Source organism: Camelus bactrianus, chromosome 28, assembly GCF_048773025.1.
Source record: "Camelus bactrianus isolate YW-2024 breed Bactrian camel chromosome 28, ASM4877302v1, whole genome shotgun sequence".
In the NCBI taxonomy this organism is placed as follows: Eukaryota; Metazoa; Chordata; class Mammalia; order Artiodactyla; family Camelidae; genus Camelus; species Camelus bactrianus.
Genome location: NC_133566.1, coordinates 22,263,256 through 22,286,778, shown reverse-complemented (window position 1 = coordinate 22,286,778; position 23,523 = coordinate 22,263,256). Strand labels below are relative to the sequence as shown.

Sequence of the window (23,523 nt, the reverse complement as noted above, 5' to 3'; positions counted from 1 at the left end):
ATCCTGCTGCCTGACACTGGGAGGGCTGCCCCTGAGGTGCTGCTCATGGTGATCACAGAGCCCCGCAGTGCACTGCACTCCAGGAGGGTGTGCGAGAGAATGAGCACAGAACGGGTGGCTTAAACCCTAGTGGATTCTACCCCCTTCCACACACATGCCCCTATTTCAGCTTTGAGACTGTCCCTAAATTGTGTCTTCTGAGTATGAAGACGAGTCTTTGATTATTTCCGTGAACAACCATCTACCCATGGGCTCCTTAAGCATCTTGCAATGAGCTCTGTCTTGTTCCAGCTGGTCTGGAGAGGGTCTGCATTGCTATTGTCAGGGACCTGTTGGACATCTGCTTTAAAAACAAACAAACAAAAAAGATGACAGAGAAACCTCCTGGAAGTGAGTGTGGACAAGTCCACCTTGTTGACAAAGATACCCAAGGAGGTGACAGGGAGAATCAAATGTGAATCTCCGCTCCTCTCTTTGGATTCCCGTCATTTCTGACTCTTAGGAGCTGATAGTAAGTGGGCATTATCTGTGGGTTGCACTCATGCTGACACAAATGAGGTGGATTGCCAAAGCTTCCAGGCTGGCTGGGCTTTGGACAAGTAATTACATCCAAGCTGAAGACACCAACCAGTGGAATCAAAGTCACCAAAGTCTGGTGGCACTTTTCAGGAAAAGCCGTAGGAACAGGGGCATGAATCATTCCGTTCTGTATTCATCTGAGCTCCGCCCTGGTCGTTCATCTCTGAGATGCAGCATTTAATTGGAAAACAATAATCTGAAATGCCCTAGACGTCACATGCCGTCTTAGGGGCTAAAAGAGACATTAGAAGACCATCCCCATTAATTTTGCATGTGGTGGAGCTGAGGCACAGAGACATTGGGTGATTATCCAAGGTCTTAGCTTGTTCCTGGGACAGATAGGTTTTTTCCTATCCCACACCGAAGTGGTGGTCTTCCTTTCCCATTTGTGGGGCAGTAATTAGGTTTATCTGTTTAATTGCTTTTTTGATGGAGATACTGGGGATTGAACCCAGGACCTCGGGCATGGTATGCGCTCTACCCCTTGAGCTATATGCCCTGCCCCCCTTCCTTTCCCATTCCTGATGTTTGCCTCTCTTGTCACTCTTGCCTCCTTCCTCACTCTGGCCGGGGCACCTGCAGGCTTTGTCCTGGCACCTCCAAGGTGCTGCAGAGCACTGTAACAGACAAACGGTTTCGCCATCAAGTGTTTTCACCTTTTGCCAAGACAGTTACTCCTGACAGCGGGCTGGCTGATTGAGCCATAAACGCTAAAGGGTTGGGGAGCTGGGGCAGGCGGGGGTGAACACTGGCCAACCATTCAGCAAGTGTTATCTGGACAAGCCACCCAATCCCCATGGATGCGGGGAAGAAAATTCTCCTAATGCAGGCAGCTTGGCAAAGTGGTGCTGGAGCCTGCCAAATGGGCAAGAAGAGGACCCACTTTGGATGTCACTTGATTTGTAGGGCTGGTACAGAGAGGCAGAAAAGAGTTGAGTGTTGGCAAGAAGGAGAGAGAATAAAATTAAATTCACTGCATTTATATGTGAGTTTTCATCTAAGTATGCTACTCAAAACGTAGAAGATGTGTCTAGGATGTAATTAAAAATATATATATGTATATATATATATTGCTTTTCACATTATTATCCTGCAGATCATCTCATCTGGATGGTATCTTTAAACCTTTCCCACTTCTAATGTGGCAAGTTTGAATCTTTTCTACGGTTTTAAACCCCTTGGCAGAACCGTATACATTAACAGATTGAAATGAGCTTTATTGAAATTTAGCTATTCTAAGTCATCTAAGTTGCAGAATCCCAATTTATTATGTATTTAAAGCATACCATCCCTGATTAAATCAATGCAAATTAGGTTAAAGCAGAACAACATGAATCAAGGGTTTCAGCAAAGTTGAGTCGAGAAACGACAACTTTTGAGTCACCACAGCAGTTAAAACAGTTAACACGGCTGTTTTTCACTAGTTTTAATCTCATGCCTCTTAGGGTCCAACACACTGAAAAATGAAAAAAAAAAAAAAAAAAAAAAGGAAAGAGATCACCTAAATTTCTCTCTTTCCTCATGTTTGATCTTTCGTATCTCTTGACCTGTCTTGTGAGAACATCTGATTTACCAGGTTGCACACGTGGAAAACACCGTTGACATTTCCGTGTTTGTATAGGGAATGAGACAGAGCCTGTCTTGCTGAACCACCATATAGTAGTTGGGCATCAAAAAAAACAAAAACACCATAAGCCATCAGCTAGCATGTGATTGGGAACTGGGGGAAGAAAGGATAGGAATCTTGAAAATGTGGATTCAGCAAACGGGAAGGAACTCTGGGTACATGAAGTATGAGTCTGATTGCCAAAACACAATCTGGCACCAAAGAGGAGGTAGAAGAGGAAGCTTGGTGCAGCTGGAGAAGCCAGAAGTATGACTTGGAGGAGGGGGAGGTACCCCATTCCTCCTCCCCTGAACCTTACACATTACCCTTCGCATGACTAGCCCTGCTGCTTTTCCTTCATACTTTGTGTTGTAATGAGGTTGAAGGAGGGGGCGGTCCCATACAGGGTTGTGTGTGTGTTTTTTTAATGTGTTATACCTCTTCCCATTTCATCTCAACTGAAGGCCACCTCCAGTTTGTTCACCTTCGTCAAAATGGTTTGTGAACCAAGAGGTGCAAAGTGAAAACCCTCTGAAATGCACACGCATTCTGGGGGCTGGCCTTCCATCAGCAGTCTTTGGCAGCGCTCAAGGAAAGAGAAATTCAAGTGGTGATTTTAATGTTCTCTCAGCCTGGACCTTGATCTTTATGTGGTTGCCTTTAATTTTCAGCAGCAATGAGCCATGGCTTTTCTTTAAAAGGAAACATTTAGAGGTAGGGGAGGACAGTGGGAGACAATTTCAAAAGAAGAGAATTAACGCTGTTGTTTCTGTGGGCACACAGCATACAGCTGGCATCTTACAGAGTGCCTCTGTGGACGCACAAGGGGCCAAAGGATGAGGGCAGTGAGGCTTCTCTTGGGAGAGCTACTTATCAGGAACCCTTTAAAAAAAGAAATTTGGGTTTGCAGATATAATTACTGTATATAAAACAGATAAACAATGAGGTCCTGCTGTATAGCACAGGGAACCATATTCAATACCTTGGCTCATGATGAAAAAGAATATGAAAAGGAATGTGTGTGTGTGTGTGTGTGTGTAAATGTATCACTATGCTATACACCAGAAATTAACGCAACATTGTAAGTTGACAATACTTCAATTTAAAAAGAAAGAAATTAATTTATAAAAGGTCATTTTTCTTAATCAAACTGTATCCTCCTCTTAGAACAGAACAATAACATGGATGGCACTGAGGCAGCGCCTACTATGTTTAATGTATGATGTCAAGTAATGAGAGTAAAGAAATGCAGTGACTCCATGCTTTCCTCCTGCAACTTCAGGTAGGAGAGAGGAGCAGAGGCCGAGGGGCTTATTTATATATTGTTTAGAATACGTGATATTTAATTAATGTAAGTAATACATTGAAAAATCTTTTTGAGAAGCAGTCTATTGGAGCCCTCAGAAATCCTAGCCTGAAAAAGTAAGCCAGGTGTCGTTCATTTCCGAGTTTTAAAACTGAGGCATTGGAGGGCCAGAAACGTTGGGCCAGGATTGCCCAAGAACTTGGACAAAAAGCTCCCTTCTTCTGAATCTTGTTCTCTGTCCTATTAGATCTCAGACACACAGAATGCAAAGCCTGCGTCTGTCCCAGTACCTCGCACTTAGTGGGGCTCTTAATGAAGTGTGGACTTGCCATCAGTGCGGGAGTCAAACACAGAGCCCTTGTGCGTGCTGGCTTTAGGCATCTCCTGGCTCTATATTATACCTCATGTTTCTTAACACAGCCACTCTGTGTGCATTTCTCATGAGTGTTGAAGGTTTACCCTTATATTACAGAAAAAGAAAAAAAAAATTTTAATTTAAAATGAAATTTGTCACCTAAAATTCAACCACTCGGAGATAAACTATTAAGTCTGGAGTACATATTCTCTTAGAATTTGTATCTCACATATATTTATATTTTCTGAAAATATATTGTGCATATTACTTTGTAACTTTTTTTATTGTCAACATTTTCCGATATCCAGAATAGAAATGGATAGGATCATCTTCAGTGGCTACAAACCATTCTATTTATCTGATCCACCTCCTCTTTTTTACCAGTTAGGTTTTTTTTTCTGATTTTTAGCCATTATAAAATGACTGGGATGAACACCCTCATGCATACACCGCTGTAGACGATGCTTATGTCCCCCAGAGTTCACTGATTGAAAACTAGCCCCGAGGGGATGGCACCTGGAGGCGGGGCCTCCCAGGGTGAGGCCGTGAGAGCGGAGCCCTCGTGAATGGGATTCTCAGCCACAAAAAGAGACCCCAGAGAGTTCTCCGGCCCCTCCTGCCCTGTGGGGACGCGGTGAGAAGGCGGATGTCTGTGGACTGAGACGTGGGCGCTCTCACCAGACACTGAATGTGCAGGCGCCTTGATTCGAGGCTTCCAAGCCTCCAGGACTGTGAGAAATAAATGTTTGCTGCTTAAGCCGCGCTGGCTACGGTGGTTTATTGCAGCCGCCTGAGCAGCCCGAGACGGGCACCCTTGTGCATGTGGGCAACTGCGTCTGGGACTTTTAAAAGCCCTGTCTGTCAATGCATAAGGCCAAACTGTCCTCATGAAGGACTGTACAGGTGTCACCCTTAATACCTTGTTTGGTACTTTCTTCTTCTTGAGAAACTCCACCACACCACAAACAGAAGCACGGAAGCATCTCCTGGTCCCCTCGCCTTCATCTGGCTGGGGCACCGACTGAGATCCCTGCCTGAATCTGTCCCTCATGCCTTGGAACCATCCTTCCTTCCCATTCCTTCTTCCTCACCCCTCCCTGGAGAGGCAGACGGAGGGCTGGGCTTTGGGGTCTTCAGTGTTCCTTCTGGGAGCTCAGGAGTGCTTCACCTCCGTATCTTGTCAAGGGGCAGGCCAGCCAAGTTATTTTCACAGAGGTGTTACTGTCCAGAAATAGTTGGATGCAGGGCTCCGTAAAAATGCACGTGGAGGGAAGAATGTTTAAATATACTTGTGAAATGCGCTGCATTCCGCTGTGTTCTCTGCAGTTCGCAGTACTATTTATCTCAATCACGAGAAATCTTGTTCTTTCACAGTTTCACCCCCTTATTTGGGACATCTGTTAACACCAAACCAATGTGCCAGGACAGCTTTGGAAGCATTCCTCAGACTGTAGTCCGCAGGCACCGCCGACTCTCACTTGGCTCTCAGCACACCAAGAAGTGATTCTGAGGTCTGGGTTTCAGACACAGTCGCAGGATGCTGGTGCGGGGACCTGTTGCTGTCAGGCCCTAGGAATTTATGGGGCCAGCTGGATAACTACCGCTGTCCTGCTTGGTATCAGCCAGACTCACCTTCTCATCCTGGCCACAAATAGTGGAACCAGTTTAATTCTGGAGGAAGTTCTGCCTCTGATACCTCCTGACATTTAATTATCTTGTTCTATAGAATTTTCCGGGTGTGGCTAACTTTGTCCTTGCAGGTAAAATGAAACTCCCTAAGGACAGACTTGCTCTCTTCCTGCTCTAGGACCCTCTAATATCTACCTCTAAAGGTGTGGGAGATGATCAGATAGGAGAGACTACAGATAAAGAGCGCTGGCATTGCCACATAGCACTGACAAGCATGTCCCCTGTCCCCTCGGTGCAGTCTGGCACAGCAGAGATTCTTGCTGAATTGACTTTATTAACTGGTTTGAATTCTTGCCTAATCCACAGCCTGGGGAATGTAAGCTGCGTATAAAAGGTCCTTATATTACGTTGACATAGAGGCACAGATTATTAAACCAAGGAGATCCAACCCTTTGGAGCTGAAGTCACACGGATTAATGCCATTTATATGTGGCTTCCTTTCACGGATCTGTTTTGTGTAGGAGATCCCCCCGCTGTCCACAGGCAGCGAGCCTTCTGCAGGCAAGGAACCTGCCAAGTGGGATGCGTTGTGTCTTTGTCCAAATCATCTCCTGTTCTCTGGAACCACTTCTGAATCTCTCACTGGCACCTTGAGAATGCCTTTGAGTTATTTAGCATGAATCTCTGTGGTTCTTCTTTTCTCTCTCTCTTTTTTTTTTTTTTTTTTTTTTTTTTTTTGTTAAAGCCAAATGGAGGTTCCGCTGATGAGGTTGAGTTAGATAAAATGTGGGCCCTGCCTTGAGTATTCTTAGATCTGGGGTGCAGGTGGGTAACAAAGCAGTGTGAGTCATTCTATGGCAGAGAAATAAACAGGGACTGTGGATGGAGAGATTTCTCTGGCTAATTGAGCAAGGACAGTCCGAGGAGCTAGGAGGCAAGGAGGAGGGTTTGACCAGATAGATGGAGGGAGGCCACTCCAATCTGTAGGCAAAATCTGTGAAAAAAATATTACAAGGGTTTTTGAGATGCTTAGGGTGTCCAGAGCACAGGCAAGAAAGAGAGAGAGGAATGAGGAGAGATGAGACTGGAGTGTTTGCTCAGAGCCAGGGTGGGAAGACTTTCAACCTGGATTTTGATAAATGTGGGTAGGAGGGATAAAATTCTGATGATGGTCTTGAACATGAAGGGCAGGGAAGAGGCTGCTGAAAGCACGGAGCGCAGCTGGGGGCCCCACACCCACCCAAGGGAGACACTGCGTGCAACTGTCTGTGTTAGCACTGGAGACGGACAGGCCAGGGCGAGTGCGATAGTAGTTCTATAAGGGGGTTGACGATCTTTCCGATGGTACTTTTCCCCAAGAAATAACTGAAGATGATTTCAGGTGAATGGACTGATTTGGGGTAGATGGGAGGTAAAGAAGAAGAAGATGTGAGAGAAAAAGCTAACAGAACTGAGAGGAACCAGTAAAAGATGTGGACGGAGGTCACACCTGGACTTGGAGATCAGAGACTCCCTTGTGTTTGGTCATTAGGGTGGTGGCAGTGGATGCAAATCCTCAGAGAGACAGGTTAGAATCGAGCTGATGCACGATCAGAAGTCTCCGTGGTCTGGTTTAGTAACGTGGACGTGGGAAGCGGCTAGTGGACTGGCAGTATGTGGCCTGGCTATCTGCAGAGTGCACGGTTCTATTAAAGGCTTCCAGACGTTCGCTGATTTTTTAAGAATCCTACTCTATTGGTAAGGAAGCGAGCATGCAGACCTTTTTCAGCTTGTGGAATACCAGTTTGGAAAAGCTCCTTTTCAAATGATGCCTCCCAACTTGGAAGAACAGGAGGGAGCAGAAGAGGTGAAGATCCCCTCAACAGCAGCCACAGAGTGAGGACCCCTGGCCCCGTCCCTGGTGGGCAGCCATGACCATGTAGTCACGGCCGTGAGACTGTGAGTAATAGGTACTTCACGTGGCCGTGAAAAAGAAACAATATGGTTGCAATTGATAGGATTTGAGAGAAGCCCAGATGGTCAAGGACCACCAAGAGTGGGAGAGGCTGCCCAGCAGTGGGGAAACTCGCAAAGGAGAAGCCCAGCGAGGCGCTGTCGGTCTGAGGCCTCTGGGGCCACGACTGCCTGCTGTTGCGTGTATCCACCCCCGAGAGCGTTTGCCACTGGCCTCTCCTGTCAAGTGTAAGGTCATCCCTTTGTAAGTGGGCCTTGCGTTACCCTCTTGAACCTGAAACAAGGTGACCCCTGGAGAGCATGTCCTTCCGAATGTAATGCTGCATCTGCATTTTTGCAGAAGAATCTGAGACACTGAGTAATGTACTGCGAGGAGCTGTTGAACATGTCTGACTCTGTGGTGAGCTGAAAAGTGTCCCGCCATTTACCAGCTGCGTGACCTGGGCAAGTGACTTAAATTCGAAGCAGTATTCAACATAGCGAAATCAAGGCTAAAAATACATTTGATTAGAATAATGGAAAAAGTTCAAATCCTATTACAATAACTATGTGTATCATTTACATGATTAGACACGTTTTGTTTAATGTTATTTATATGTTATTTTCATACAGTGTATACTAATAAATTCACACGTATCATGTCTATTATATAAGGCTAAAATTCTACCGCCTAGAGAGAAGACAAGAACGGAAAGGAATTATAAGCACAGATGGCTTCATGCACCTCTGACTTAAACGCTTACTGCTCCTTCTGAAGTATCAGTTCAGATTTTAGAGGCTGCATGAAAACAAAACAAACAAAAACCTTGGTGGTTAAAACAACATCATTTTGTTTAGTGCCAGGTCCTGTGTATTGGGTCAGGAGATTGTCTGTGTGGGCCAGTGGGCTGTTGGCGGGGGCCAGCTGACTACAGGTTGGGGCACCTGGCTTCTCTTCCGTGTCCCAGCTCCCGCCCTCCCCCTCCAGCAGGTGGCCCGGGTGCAGCCGTGTGGTAACTGCGGGGTTCTCAGAGCAGCAGGCCAGACGTGTCTCAGTGCACAAGCACCTTTAAGGTCTCAGCTCCTGCCAAACTGCTCTTACCTGTTGACCAAAGCTTGTCCCCGTGCTCATCCTGACTCGGGGAGTGGAGAAGAGGCTCCCTCTCCACGTGCGAGGGGAAGAATTTGTGATTTTTGCAGGTTAAATAAAATGTGACTATGACTGTAAGTGCTAAGTGCTCTAAAGTGATTTTTATGTTTCCACCCACGTGACCCAAACAACACCCTCTATAAACCCCAAGGGCCAGCAGCACAGGCATCACCTGGAGCTCGTTACATGTGCAAACTCTCCGTCTCTACCTAAGATACACTTGAACCAGAATCTACATTTTGACAAGATCCCCAGGTGATTCATAAGCCCTAGAAGGCTTCAGAAGCACTGAGTCTTTTCTCTGTTCTTCATAATTCCCTCTTCGCAGTTGCTCTGTTCTCCTGTTGAGCGATAGATCTTTGATTTTTTTTAAAGGTGCCAGAACTGTTTCCTCTGCACAATTGAAACAGAACAAACACAGGTTTCAACAGTAAAACAGGTTGCTTCACAGCGTGAACAGCGAGACAGAGAGAGGGTATAACATTTTTCCGCTCAGTTGTCCTTTGCCTATGAAAATAGACATTGCAAATGAAAATAACAGTACATAAATACTAGAGAACATGGTATTTAACGAGGAAGCCCCATTCAGGTGTGGGGGCAATTTTTAAAGCAGAGATAGCTTTGCACGTACTGACTTAAACTGACCGTTGGCATCCTGAACGGTTGCTGAACTGGACCTTGCTTTTCTGAAGGTGGAAAGATTGATGCTCCGATCTTCAGACCACAGGTTAAATATCTCCAGAACGTGTCCTGGTCCCTCGGTACTTTTAGGCCTTTATACAAGTAATAAGACCGACAGAGCTTATTTGGCATCAAGTACGTACACGCCGCTGGTCTAAATTTGTAGGAAATTATGTGCGTGGCAATTTGCCGGATTCCCTTCATTTCGACCCCAGAAGTGAGAAGGGAAGGGAGAAGCCAAGGCTGAGCTTTCCACAGTGCCATTCACCAGCTGAGGACAAACAGGGGCTCTAAAGGGACTGAGCTTTTCTCAGTTGTTGACTTTCTTTTAAGTGAAGGAACCTGGTTACAACGTCCAAGACGCTCCTCTGCTTGGCCTCTCACCGCAAGGCTGAACGGGAGGGAAAAGAGAGAGGAAGAAATTTTGCCTCAAAACCCACTGCTGTCATTCCTGATTGGGGTTTGGGTTGTCTTTTTTCAGAACAGGATAACTTCTTCTCTGAAGCATAACTGACACAATTTTAAACGTATATGCTTCACGGTCCTGTTCTTGTCTATCAATCAGCCCGCCAGTCAGGGGTTACGAAGTGCCTGCTGAGCACTTCATCTGTGCAGGCGTGTTCTCATCTGTGAACAAGACTGAGTAACTTTGGGTGCAGCCACTATGGAAAACAGTATGGAGCTTCCTTAAAAAACTAAAAATAGAGTTACCATATGATCCAGCAATCCCACTCCTGGGCATACATGTCTGGAGGAAACTCTAATTCAAAAAGACAGATGCACCCCAATATTCATAGCAGCACTATTTACAGTAGCCAAGACATGGAGACAGCCTAAATGTCCATCAACAGACGACTGGATAAAGAAGTTGTGGGGTATATATATATACACACACACATTCCAATATATTAATTCCATTTATTCTTAAATTTCTATGAGATCCTATCACTTTCCCAATATATTCATGGAAATCAAAGCATCGAAAATCTAAGCCACCCACCTGAACACAGCTGGTCCTGGTGATGAGAGCTGCTTCCACGTGCCCTAGGTCCAGGTATGGGGCAGCTAAGATCTATGGGACGGCTGGATGCCAGTCAGCCATTTGGCTGTGGAAAAGCCAAACTGGATTCCTCTACAACCACCCCTTTCCCCAGGGGAGTAGATCCAGCCAAAGAGAGGATGGGACCATTTAAACTTTCCTCCTGGATTCCCACCCCTCACGGCCCCTCTGACCATCTGTTGCTGTTTGCGCAGAGAAAGAACAGAACGGAATAGCGACAACCACACACATTCAGAAATCCCATTTTGTCTGTGGGAGTCTGGATTCCTCAACAAGTTCCTTAAACGCTCCGCGCGCTTACACCACCAGTCTAAACATAATCCGGTGAAGTCATGAGACTAGGTGACGCTCCGCTGTGTGAGGCTGCGACGCAGTGTCTAAATTCATCGTGTGCTGCTTCCTCGTAAGCGTCTTCTGCTTCAGGTCGGGTGTTTTTTCCAACATCCTTTGAGTATATAAGGCTCTCTTCCGTATTTTATAACCTCTACATTGTCCCTCTTATCCTCACCCCTGTTGAACCCCACCTCCTTTGCAAGGGCTTCCGCCCTCCAGACTACTCACTTATCCAGCCACAAATCCCTGTAGCCACGCATCCATTCAACAGCCACCTGGTGGGTACGTACTCTGTTCCATTACTGGTGCTAAGTACCAGGACACGTAAACGATTTTGGAAAGTACTTCATCCTTTGGAGAGCTCCTTCATTAGTGGGGAGTCACACTTCCAGAAGTCCGTATTAATCCCTCCTTTCTTTGAATGGCTTACCCCTCTGCTATAATGCTGTCTGAAATTTTAAAGATAGGCAATTCTCGGAAAGAATTTAATTTCATCTACTTGGCTTCAGTATAATTGGTGTTTGAAGGACGTTTGGAATTTGGAATGTTTTTCATGGAATTCAACAACTTCCTTTCAATATAATTGCCTAACAAGGGTGGGCGGATACCAACCAGTTTCTTGTTGTTTTTGTTTCAAACAGCTAAACAGTTGTTCGAAAAAATGAATCTGGCATATGGCCAAACTTGCCACATCTCTTTGAACCCAAAGTTTGTTTCATTACGTAATATGGTGAACAGCACATCTCTCCTAGAGTCATTATGAACACTGCAAAGGCTTCAGAGGTCTTTTTGAGATCCAAGTGTACCGCTCAGGGTATTATTCAACCAAGGTGGAAAGCAAAGGACTGTTTACTTTGATGGTTTTTTTGCTCTTCCAGAATCCCTGAGGGCTGAAAAAGAAAAGCAATACTGTGTGACTTTGGTGATGTGGATTTAGCAAGGCTGTATCTGGGTCTCCAGTTCCAGAATTCTCTCCACTCTGATTCCACTGCCACCTAGAACATCATCCCGGCTGTCATAAGCCTTCTTGATTTATAAACTAGATGGCATTTACCACCCACCTGACTGCAGTTGGTGTCAGGAGGGTTAAAATGAAACATATTCAGAAGCCTTCCAGATTTCTTGATGTTCTGGATGAAGACAGTAACAACTCATGAACTGAGTCCCTTTTGTAGCAGGGAGAGTGTCTTCCTGTAGCCTGCTGGTAAGAAAGGAGGCAAGGTTCCCCCCACCCCACCCCCGCCCCAGCTGTTTCAGGAACAGACAAGGGAGGAAATGCATGTTATAAAGGAATAATCAGAATGTCAGGGAATCATTTTGCTTTGATTCTGAGATTTAGCTACTGTGTCAATCTTGGTAATTACTTTTCATCCATTTAATAATTTTAAACAACTCAAAGACACGTGTATATATTAATGATCAGGACCTGTTTCTCCATTTATAAAGTGGGATTAATATTCTTGCTTTATAAAATGACTTTTAAAAAATAAACTTGCTGATCCATATACAGTTCATTTTAAAGTTGCATTCTACACCTGGTCCTGGTGATAAGAGATGTTCGTACATGCCCTAGATCCAGGTATGGGGCAACTAACGTCTGTGAGGGCTGGATACCAGTCAATGGCTGTGGAAAAGCCAAACTGGATTTTTCTACAGCCATCCTTTTCTCCAGGGTAGACTCAGCCAAAGGGAATGTGGGGCAATTCAAACTTTCCTCCCGGATTCCCACTGCTCGCAGCCCCTCTGACCATCTGTTGTCATTATCATTGTCATTTTTCTGGCATTTAGCATTGTCATTCCCTTCTTTGCCCAACGGGCCATTTCCCAGCAAAGTGGGGGATGTATATTGGAAGAAAGCATCAGTGTGCTGAAGTTTACCAGCTGTTTTTCTCCTTTGACTCCAGCAGCCCTGGTACCTACCTCTAGGACCGAACTACGGGTTTCCTTCTATAAATTGTGAAACAGCTGTTTGCCTCACTGAGTGGTTAAGGAACAGACAGAATATTTGAGGTCACCCCCAGGTAACTGCCATGTGGAGGTATGGTCCAGACTTACTTTCACTTATTATTATTATTTTATTCCTTATCGAGTGTGGTGTGCAGAGAGGCTACTAAACAATTACTTGATTAAACTCAGACTGAATTATTAACATTAGGCTTAACAGTTATTAATGTCTTGCCACTTCTGCACGATCATTTTTGAGTATTTTAAAGTCAATCACACATCTCACAAATGTTTACTCCTGAACATTTTTTAGTAGCTGCCTCAAAAAAAGGAATTTTTTTAAATAACCATAATACCATTATCACACCTTAGCAAATGGAAGATAATTCCCTAATATTACTAAAATACACAGTCCATATTTGGATATCTCCAATTATTCCTCAAATTCCTTTCTTTTCTTTTCTTCTCTCTCTCTCTTTTTTTTTTTTTTTAAAGTAGATTAGTTTGAATCAGGATCCAAAACATGGCTCCACATTTCATTTCATTAGGGAGGTGATGTCTCTGAGGGGGCAGAGAGGGGGGATAATGGTTGGAATTCCTCTGAGTCCACCAGCATGTGCCACCATCAATATTCATCCACTCATTCAAATATTTAATTATGATTTTTTATGTGCTAGCCTCTGTGGCAGGTATAAAGATACATTTGGCATAGTAGGTTTTTTTTTTTTTAACATACTCACGTATGAAAATGAATAAAAGAAACAATTTAAGAAACCCACCAAGTGAACTATTTACCAAGGTTAGAACAGAATAAAAAGGACTCCTGGAACAACAAGGGAGCAGGGCTTGAATCCAGGGTTTGGTGATTCCACATGGTGGGGGAGTGCAGGCGATGGCACTAGAGAAAACAAATTACGATGGTTCTCCAGGCACGGCTGGAGGTGAGGAGGTCCTGGACCACGTCTGACTGGTGGGAGCAGAAGTATTCCCAGCAGAGTATTAACTGGATAAAGTAGAGATGCTGGGGGACGTGCATAGAGAGAGAAAGTGAAAGAAGGGTGTTAGAACCGAGTGGTGTCTTTTGAGTATGTTTCTTTATTAAACAACATATTTTAAAATAATTTGTGACATATAATGATTCATACAATTTATGCAAATAGACTACAAGCAAGGATAAAGTACGGACTTCATCTTTTTTCGACTACATCTCTTTTTAAAGCATATGATAGCAGACTTTTAAAAATCTGTCTTTTTTAATATATAGAAGTCTACATATTCCAGATCTTCACTGTGGTGAGGCTTGTTGTTTATAAATGTGTGTCTACATGCACTGGTAGGCTCTGATGGATAATAAAATTCTAAATCACCAGTGGTGGGAAATATTAATTTATGTTTAGTGTTTATTATGCCTGTATTTAATCGATAGCTTACTTCTGCTAACATGCTTTGCGAGGCTGGCTCTAACATGGGAGGAAGTCTGTACTCTAGGAAAACCTGTAGCCCTTCTGAAGGTGCTCTACATTTTATATTCTCCTTTTTGGAAAGCTGTAGCAGGCTCCAGAGAATGTGAGCATTCCTCTTGGTTAGGGAGCAACAGCAGAACAAATCATGATTTTCTATGTGGCTTCTGTGTCTTTTTTTGAAGATGATGCTTGAGACATTCCTGGTATGTGTAGCATTTCACAGAACCACTGTATCAGAACACTGAACTCTTTTCTTTCTTTCTTTTTTCTCTCTAGAGAGCAAATTAACACCTGCTAAGCATGCTTCATTCTCTTCTTCCTACTACCAGGCTTTTAAAAAATTATTACTCGCTGGAGGAGCAGGAAAATGCCCAGAGGCTAAAACCAAGTATTCCAGGGGCTTCGGGAAGCCCCTGGTTTTCTGCGATGTGAAAGCAGACCCATGAATGGGCACGTGTGTTCTGGGACTGGAGGGCGATTGTGCCTGCCGCAGCCCGCACGGCACGTAGCCACTCGCTCAGAGCCCGGGAACCTACTTACCACTGTCATAGTAACACACAGTCCGGGCCCGCGTCGGCTGAGTCCCGGGCGGCAGGCCGCACGCCGACCCGGGCCCCCGGGCCCAGCGCGCCAGGCGGGCCCCCGCGCAGCCGCGCTTCCTCCGCCGCATCCCGGCGCGGCGCGCGTTACCATGGCGACCGGAGATGCGTGTCAGGCCAGCCGCCTGCCGCCTCGTCGGGTTTCTGGGCTTGCTTCTCAGCAAGCAGGCGGGACTCTGACCACCCCCTGCCCACTGGGGGCCGAAGTCCAAAACCACCCTGGGCCCCTCGCCGTCCTGGTTCCCTGCACCTCCCCCCGCCCCCCGCAGCGGGCAGACGGCACGCCCAAGGGCTTCCCTCCGTGGTGCCCATCCATCCGCCACTGCAAACGCCGCCGCAGGGCGTGCGATGTGGGAGCGGGCGAAGCTGGGGCCACTTCTATCAGGAGGACGACCCTGGGGGGAGGGTATAGCTCAAATGGTAGAGCGCATGCTTAACATGCATGAGGTTCGATCCCCAGCACCTCTGCCAAAACAAAACAAAACCAACAACAGCAACCAAAAAACAACCTAATAATAAGGATACCCTGGTTCTTGAAGACGAGCCACCTGCTTGAGAAGTGGGTGCCGCGTCCAGGCTCCGCGCAGGCAGCAGCCCCGCTGCCGCCCGCCGGTCGCATCTTCCCTGTCTTCGCCTTAGCGTGGCCCCACGTCTACCTGCACATCAGTGTCGGCTTCGTGGGGCTTCGGGGGCTGAGTTCCGTTAGATTCCGGGGCTACCACCCAACCCCTCCGCCAGCTTCTGATATAACAGAGCGAGGAGCGGGCCTGGGAACCTGCATTTTGAGGCGGATTCCCCAGGTTGATTCTTACACTCGTGCAAATTTCGGAATAATTGCCTGGATCTCCTTCCTTTCTTTCTCTTCGTTTCGAGCTTTTCCCCTTGTCTCTTTCCTTCTGGCTTGCCTGCTGTCTCTCAAATTCACCTCCTCTTTTCTCTCCCCATGGCTCTCTGTCTCTCTCTGCCTGCCTGTCTCCCCTCCCCACCCGCAACCCCGTTTCTCTTCCTCCCGCCCTTGTGTGCCAGGCAGTCCTACATGGGAGGTTGTGACCTCTGCCTTCGTACAGCATCAGGGGTCTCTCATCTGTGACCTCTTTCTTGCCATTCGCCACACCTGCCAGCTCCTTTCTTTCTTTCCTTTCTTTCTCCCTTCCTTCCTTCCTTTTTCTTCTCTTTTTCTTTTTCTCTTTTCTCTTTTAGTGAATCCGTCTGTACTTCTAGCCTCCCAGATATCACGTAGGGTTAAAAAGGTGCTGGCATCTACCTGGGCTTCCAGGACGCAGGTCCCTCCTGTCACAGCTTAGAGGCCCTCTTTAGACCATGACAGGCCAGGTAGATGGAGAACGATGATTCCCTCCCTCCCCAATGTTTTGCTAATTACTTGGGATTTGCCTTTTCTAGAGCTCGAGGTGAAGGATAAGTCGGGTTATTCTCAGCTAACATTAGAAGCATTCTACTTTTCATAATGTTTAAGGGCCTCTTTATTGTACTTGCTCCCTTAAAGCTTAAAGCTGCAATTAAAGATGGCTCTCCAGTCAAATGAAAAGCATATACAAGTGGGGCTTGCATTAAAAGAGAAAATGGGGAATAACCTCTGAATTAACCCCTCCCCCCACCGTTCAGGCTGCTGTTTTACACAAAGATATTCTTTTAAGCAGGCTCACCATGAGTTGTTACGGATTTACATGCCCCAAAGTTTCAACTGTAGCTCTGTGTGACACTTGAGAACCTCTCTTCAAAGTTAGAGGATTCACTTTGCTCTGGAGGAGTCAACAGAGATGCTCCCTTCATTCCTAACGGGCTGCGTGGAGCAGCGTGAGGCATTGTCACGCGTCTGGGCTGCGAGTCATAGGCTGTGTGTGAGGGCAGCTGCCTCCAGGCTGAGCGCATTTCCTCAGCCTTCCTCTGGATTGGAGGTAAGGGCTGCAATCACCCTGACCTCTGACTGTCCTGGGCTGAAGTCTTTACTCAAGGAATTCACTAAGATATATTTCATGTTGTTATTACCCAACCAGTCAGCCAATCAGCAGCTCTTTACTTAAAAGCCTTCTATGTGCAAAGATTTTGGCCACCTAGGAGATGTGAGATATTTAAAAAATACATATTTTTTAAAGTAAGATGTTAATCCTTGGAGGTGGGGAAGACTGATTTAGCTGCAAAGAGATCTCAGTTCTTTGCTTTGTTCTCCAGAATGCTTGGAATCAAATCTACATTTCTCAACATGACCTTGAGGTCCCCAATCATCCAGATATTGCCCACCTCCCTCACCTCATCCTTTGCCACTATCCCTCTGGTTTTAAAAAAATTTAAATATAGTCAGTTACAATGTATCAGTTTCTGGTATACAGCACAATGTCCCAGTCATGCATATATGTATATTTATATATATATATATATCTCACATAGATTTTTTATTTTCATATTTTTCATTAAAGTTTATTACAAGACATTGAATATAGTTCCCTGTGCTATACAGAAGACATTTTTTTATCTATTTCTATATAGAGAGGTTAACATTTGCAAATCTCTACCCCTCTTGTTGATTTTATTTCCCGCCTCCCTTCTTCCTCTGATTTCTCCCCCAAATGCCAATCTCTGCCGTTTCAGGAAGAGCCATCTCCTTGCCACTTAGCGGGCTCTTCCTCAGAGAAGTCCTTATCGACACTCAATTTGAAAAAGGCTTCAGATCATTTTCCCACCACCTTGTTCTAATGACCTTCCAGGGCACGTACTACAATTGGGTATTTTCCTATTTAGATATGTTTCTCCCCATCTCCCATTAAAATATAATCTTCCATGAAAACAGGTCTTAACTCTTCTGTTCCACATAAAAGAATGCAAGGCATCAAGAATTTGTTCATTAAATACTTGTCGAATGAATACATGAATGAAAAGCTGTCTATGTTCCTTGCTAAGTGAGGGATTCGAATCTTAACCACTGGTGTTTCCAGAGAAGGGAAGAGTCACTCCAGGAGGAGAGGACATCTGACTTGGTTTGCAGGATTTAGAGCTTCGAAAAGAAGGATGGATTTGTTTCAGGTTAGGAAGAATTGGCCAGTTGCAGGACCTAATCCATTTTGGCCCCAAACCTGTCTGGATGAGTCTCTGAATCTCAAGGTTCCACTTCTGATCTTCGACGTTGCTTGCTGTCCTAACTCTGTGGTTCTTAAAGCTGTTTTCCTTTCCTCATCAGGGAACTTGTTTCCCTGGTACTGCTGTAACAAGAACAATATTGGAGAAAGCAAGTTTAAGTAACTGACTCTCTACACTATGAAAAGGGGGAAAACATTTTTCCTTTCATTGATAAAGAAGATGGTTTTGGCTGATTAATCAACCATTAGATACTGTTTTGCTGCGTTCAGCAGAAGCGATGATGAGAATTTAGACTGAATATTCACGTTACAAGTGCTACAGGAGTTTGGAATGCTTACGGAGTCACAGACTCTGAGAGCTAAAAGGGACCTCAGAGATCATTTAAACTCTGCCACCCATCCTCCACATCATTTATAATTTTACAGCTTAAAATACCGAGGTCCAGAGTAATGAAGTGACTGGCTTACAAATCCACTGGTAGCTGGTGGGTAAACTGAGATTATCCACCTGCCCCTCCTGACTCCCAGTCCAGTGCTCTTTCTAGTGAACTCAAGTGAGTTTCATGCATTTGGGCCATGTTACATAAGCAGAAAGAAAATCTGGAAGCAATGACTAGGCATACTTATAGAAGAAACCCCATCATCAATTTTATTTTCAAAGTCGCAGTGGTGAAAGTGAGAAATACATGATGAAGGAACAAGCTGGCATTTGAGAGTATAAAGCGATATTCATCATCCCTTTTAAGAGCATGCAGGGTGCAAGGGAGGGGAAGAGTGCTATTGTTCGACTTCCCCCATATATTTCCTACATTATTCAGAAACTCCCAGGCTGAAATAATCACACCCCCTTCCGAATTTTTTTTTTTTTTTTTTATCCTTTAACTGGCAGTACATAGTACTTGGAGATTTACTGGTTTGACTCATGAGCTTAGCTTTGCTGTTGCAAATAGTTGAGTGTCAAATGTCATTCTTCCCATCCTCCAGCAGATGGCAACTCTAGTCTTCACGTCATTTTATCTGCTTCTACGCTCAGATTTTGTCCTCCTCCACCCCCACTCCCCTGCCCCCTCTTGCCTCTCCTTCAGTTCATCTTCGAGCACTGCTGCGGGTTTTAGGGACACGTGACTCCATTCCTTTTCGTTTAGAATCACCACCTTTAGCATCTGACACTAATGGCCAATCTAAATGTGCCCAGAAATAGCAAAAAAAATCACAAATTAGTCAACAGTTCTAATTTTTTTTCTAAATGGGAAAAAAGAGAAGATAAAGTCAGAGATTCTAAAATAAGATATACCAGAGAAAACTTTCCATTTAAGGAAACAAAGTAGCTTCTTAAAAAGAAAGGAAAAAAATGTCAATTTCTTCAGGTCTAGCTTTTGAAGGAGGATCGTTTTGATTAAATTCTCCTTGGTGATTGGTTAAAAAGTTATAAATATCTCCCAGATAACACCCTACAGTGATACTGTATCAAATTTCTCATGACTGTGTTTTTTTAGTCTCCAACAGTCTTGCCGCTTCCATTTTTCCCTCCCATTTACACACACCCTTTCATTCAGTAATCAAAACTGCTGAATCCAGCTTCCATAATTCTTTCTGTTTTAGAAGTCCAGTTTCTCTCAATTCCTAAGCATTGCTGATAAAGACCTTCATTTATCTCCTTCTGTCTTTGCCCCCGACCCCCACCCCTCCCACGACTGCGGGTACTCTGATGACTCTTGCAGGTCTGCAGAAGTTAAAACACACGCCGTGCACTGCTTGTAAGCCTGAGGCCAGCGGTAAGAAATCAACAGACGGACAGCTACTCTTTTTTTTTTTTTTTTTTAAGGTAGAAATTAATGATCAAAGGCCTGATCAAATGGGTCCTATCACCAATTCCTCATTAGAAAGCTGTCTACAAGTTTCCAGACCAGGCTTCCCACCTAGATGTGCTGCTGGAATTGGGAATGCCTGAGCTGGGAAAGAGGCAGGACACAGGAAGGAAGTCAGGAAGTCGTTTGTAAAATGGATATCGTGGGCTACAGATGCTTCATGCCGAGATTTCTTGCCTAGCTCATCCTCTTCCAAAGAACCTAGCCATTTTGTATTCAAAGTTGAAGGAAAGCTGTTGCCCGGATATACCAAAAACCAGGCAGAAGCTCAAATCTCACGGAAGGAAATAATAGCAGTAACATACCTCTTGTTGGAAAAAAAAAAAAAAGGCATTTTTAGCTTCAGTGAATATGTGTTCCTGGATGATTACTGTCATCACGTGAGAATATGGGCTGACGTTGCAAGTTCAGTCCTTGGACAAAACAAGGGTTACTTGTGGAAACCCAAGTCTGTTATCATTCACGGACAGCCTCTAACGAAGACAGGGGAGCTTACTTCAAACCAACAAATAGTTAGCACTGACAGTAGACGCCTAAACAGTCTTAATTAATTAATCCCCTAATTGTCCTGCTGTATTATCTGCACCCAGGGTTGGACTTCAGCTGTAACACATGCCCGAGACTTGTTTCTCTCAACTTTGTGATCATCACGTGCCCGTGTGCTCTGCGTGGGCAGCCGTCTGGGCTGGCCGTCTCCCTCCCTTTCACACACGCAGACGGCTTCAGCCTTTGTTCCTCCCTCTGTTTCCTCACAGTTCTGACGCCGGGGAATGTTTCCTTGTTGGTATGGGGTGCTTGTCTGGCACCCACTGTCAGATGCCTTTCAGCGTTAATATGATGGGAAATGATCAGCGCGTGATTCTGGTGTAATGAGGAGAACTCGCTGCACTCTCCGTTCTGCTTTTTGTGACCAAAAACCTCTTAGCTGTCCCTGTGCCCTGGCTCACCCATACCCCAGTCCCAGGAATCAGGACAGCAGATGGATTGCTTTTTTGGTTTTTTGGTCGCTGTCCACGTTCCTCCGGGAAGGATGATCAGTTCCTCATTAGAGTTCCAATGACGATTCTGTCTTTTTTCTCTTCTGAATGAAGAGGCAATGATGGCAGCTTCCATGTGGTGAATTCAAGTTGTGTGAAGTTAAAGGAAGGTGCATGTTTGTGTATTGCAGAGACATGCCAGTCTATGGAGGGAGGGCTGGGCTGGGGGCCAGACTGAAAGACCCAGGAAGCAGGAGGAACAGAGCAGAGGGAAATGGGTTGGGAGCAGTCAACTGGAGAAGCACTTCTCCCAGAGAATCAGCACTCGTGGCTGGGCTGGAAGGTGGGTCAGCTTTGATTCTGCTACCAAGAGTTTAGACTCTTTCCCAAGCAACTTCGCTGGTCCGGGCAGCCCTGGTTCACAAGAGCTGATTACAGTCAGAATTTAAATCAGATCCTGGGGGAGCATATAGTTCAGTGGTAGAGTGCATGCTTAGCATACGCAAGGTCCTGTATTCAATCCCTTGTAACTCCCTTAAAAAATAAATAAATAAACCTAATTATCCCCCAAAAAAATGTTTTTAAAAAAGAAATCAGATCCTGCTTAGGAATCCTGCCTCTAAGAATGGCTAGAAGGAGATATCCCCTGACTGTGTGCATGTACATGTGAGTATGTGCCTGTATTTAATGTGTATGCTACTTTGTATATGCATACATGCCTTAATATTCCTTCTGAATCCCTTGCATATCAGAGTTCTTATAAATGTTTGTGGAAAGTTGAGGAGAATCACATAAAGACCATTTGTCAATACAGTGTGAACCAGGTACCTGCTGACTTCCTTTTACCCTTTATTTCATAGGTGTTTGTTGGGTCATATGGGTTTATTTGATAGGTGTTTGCTGGGTCATATGGGTTTATTTGATAGGTGTTTGCTGGGTCATATGGGTTTATTTGATAGGTGTTTGCTGGGTCATATGGGTTTATTTGATAGGTGTTTGTTGGGTCATATGTGTCCAATCCTTGGAGGATATGCACCAAGAAGAAGTTCCTGCTTTGGTGAAGTAATGTTTCCTTTGAGGAAACAAGATATATACATTATAAACAATGAGAGAAATCTTCATATGAAGCAAATATAAGAAATAGAAATCTTCACATAGAAGCAAATGAAAAGGTGCGATAGAGATTGAGAAGAGATGGAGAATTGTCCCATTGCACTAGGACTCACTCTCCCTCTCTCATTTAATGAATGAGGAAGGTGTAAAGATTATTTCAGGATTAAAGAATGTGTAGAAATTAGATTGGCAGAGACAAGCCGAAAGAGCAAGGATGGGGGAATGAAAAAGTCGTCCTGTGGTCACAGAGAACGTTAGGGACAAGTGGGACAGACAGAAATGGAACGGCTGTGTCAGGGCAGTGGGTGGTAAGGAGGAAAATGTTAGAACAGGCTGCCTCTCCAGGCACACGTTTACTTCCTCTAATTAGATAGATTCTCTAGAGACATGCTTTAAAAAAAATAAATAAATTAATGGCGGTACTGGGGCTTGAACTCAAGCTGTCATCCTGAGCATGCTCTGTATCCGTGAGCTACGCCCCAGCTTCCCCTAGAGACATGCGTTGATTTTTTATTTGACTTTACCCGCCTAGACACAGATTATACCCTGGAAACCCCAGAGAAACCTTCCAATCTGCGTGTTAAAGCTGAGGATTGCTTAGCAAGGCCAGCTCCCTGGGTCTGGCTCTTTATAAAGGCCCCCTTGCATTTTCGAGGTGTCCCGTCTCCCTCTGTGCCACGTTCTACCCTGTCACCCTCTCTTGACCTCCCTGGACCTGGCGCCTCCTGCCAGAACCACAGCAGCTGGCAGATCTCTTCAGTTTGGCTGGATTTTTTCGTTGAAATCTCTTCTTGTGGCCTTTCCACCAGTGGCCTTGTATCAGCAATTTATTCTGATTTTGTTGTGGAAGAGTCTCGTGCCGAGCAAGGTGCCGAAAGCGTTACACAGCCCAGCTCTCCTAATCTTTGTAACAGTCCTTGAAAGTATGTCCATTTAACGCCTAGTTAATGAGCATGTTTCACATGATGTGGCCCGTGGGGACGTAACAATGATGACATGGGCCCGGCTCCACAGATGACACGTGTGTAGCCAAAAACATTCTATTCCTGGCAGAGAGTGAGTCCTGAGGAGGGAATAAAATTTGTCCAGGATTTGAAATTTGAATCTGGATTGTTCTGATCCCAAAATTATCGCTGTTTTTTTTTTTAAATTCCCCCACTGTATTTGCCTGCTCCCTTTTTAAATTTTTTCTAAATCAAAATTAATTTAAAACCAACTATTCTCAGCAAATTGTTCATTTGAAGGCGAGCTGACAATCAGACCATTTAAGCCCGAGTAATTCTTCGGTGACAAATTATGGCATAAAACCATGAAGTCTCTTTTGGACGTCGCAGTCTGCTCTGCAGGGAGAGTTCAGCCCTTCAGAAGCTGCCTCCCAGGGTTTCTGCAGGGCCAGGGGGCCATTGCCACCAAGTGGCACGTTGCTCATTACTGTGTTGAGTACCGTAGCAACGACTCCACCAGTGTCTTTATTAAAACTTGCTCGAGGCCAGCATTTTCCCCCGGGTCAGTAATGAGTTTAGAGGAATGGATGTGGAAATGAGATTTGTTCTCACCAATGGAGTGAATTATGTCTTGTTGGGGCCCCCAGGCTAATATTTCGAATTTGCCACAAGCTACTTCATCAAAAATTCTATTTTGGTTCCAAAAGGACCATGCATGCCTATTAGCAAATTCAGAGCGTGCCTTTAAAACCTTTTTTTTTTTTTTCCCTCCTTCCCCTGGCTCTGTCTGCTGAAGACTTTCAGAATTAGCAGTTGGAGAAAATGGGCCATTTCCAGAGGCCAGTGAAAGGTGCATGGGAGAAATACAGCCGTTTTATCCAACAAATCTGAG

General features: G+C 45.0%; 1 protein-coding gene across 2 annotated transcripts in view; it reads left to right on the top strand.

Moving 5' to 3' along the window:
• Positions 1–23,523, top strand: part of CTNNA2 (catenin alpha 2) — a 944,639-nt gene that overhangs the window by 628,432 nt on the left and 292,684 nt on the right. The window lies entirely within an intron of this gene.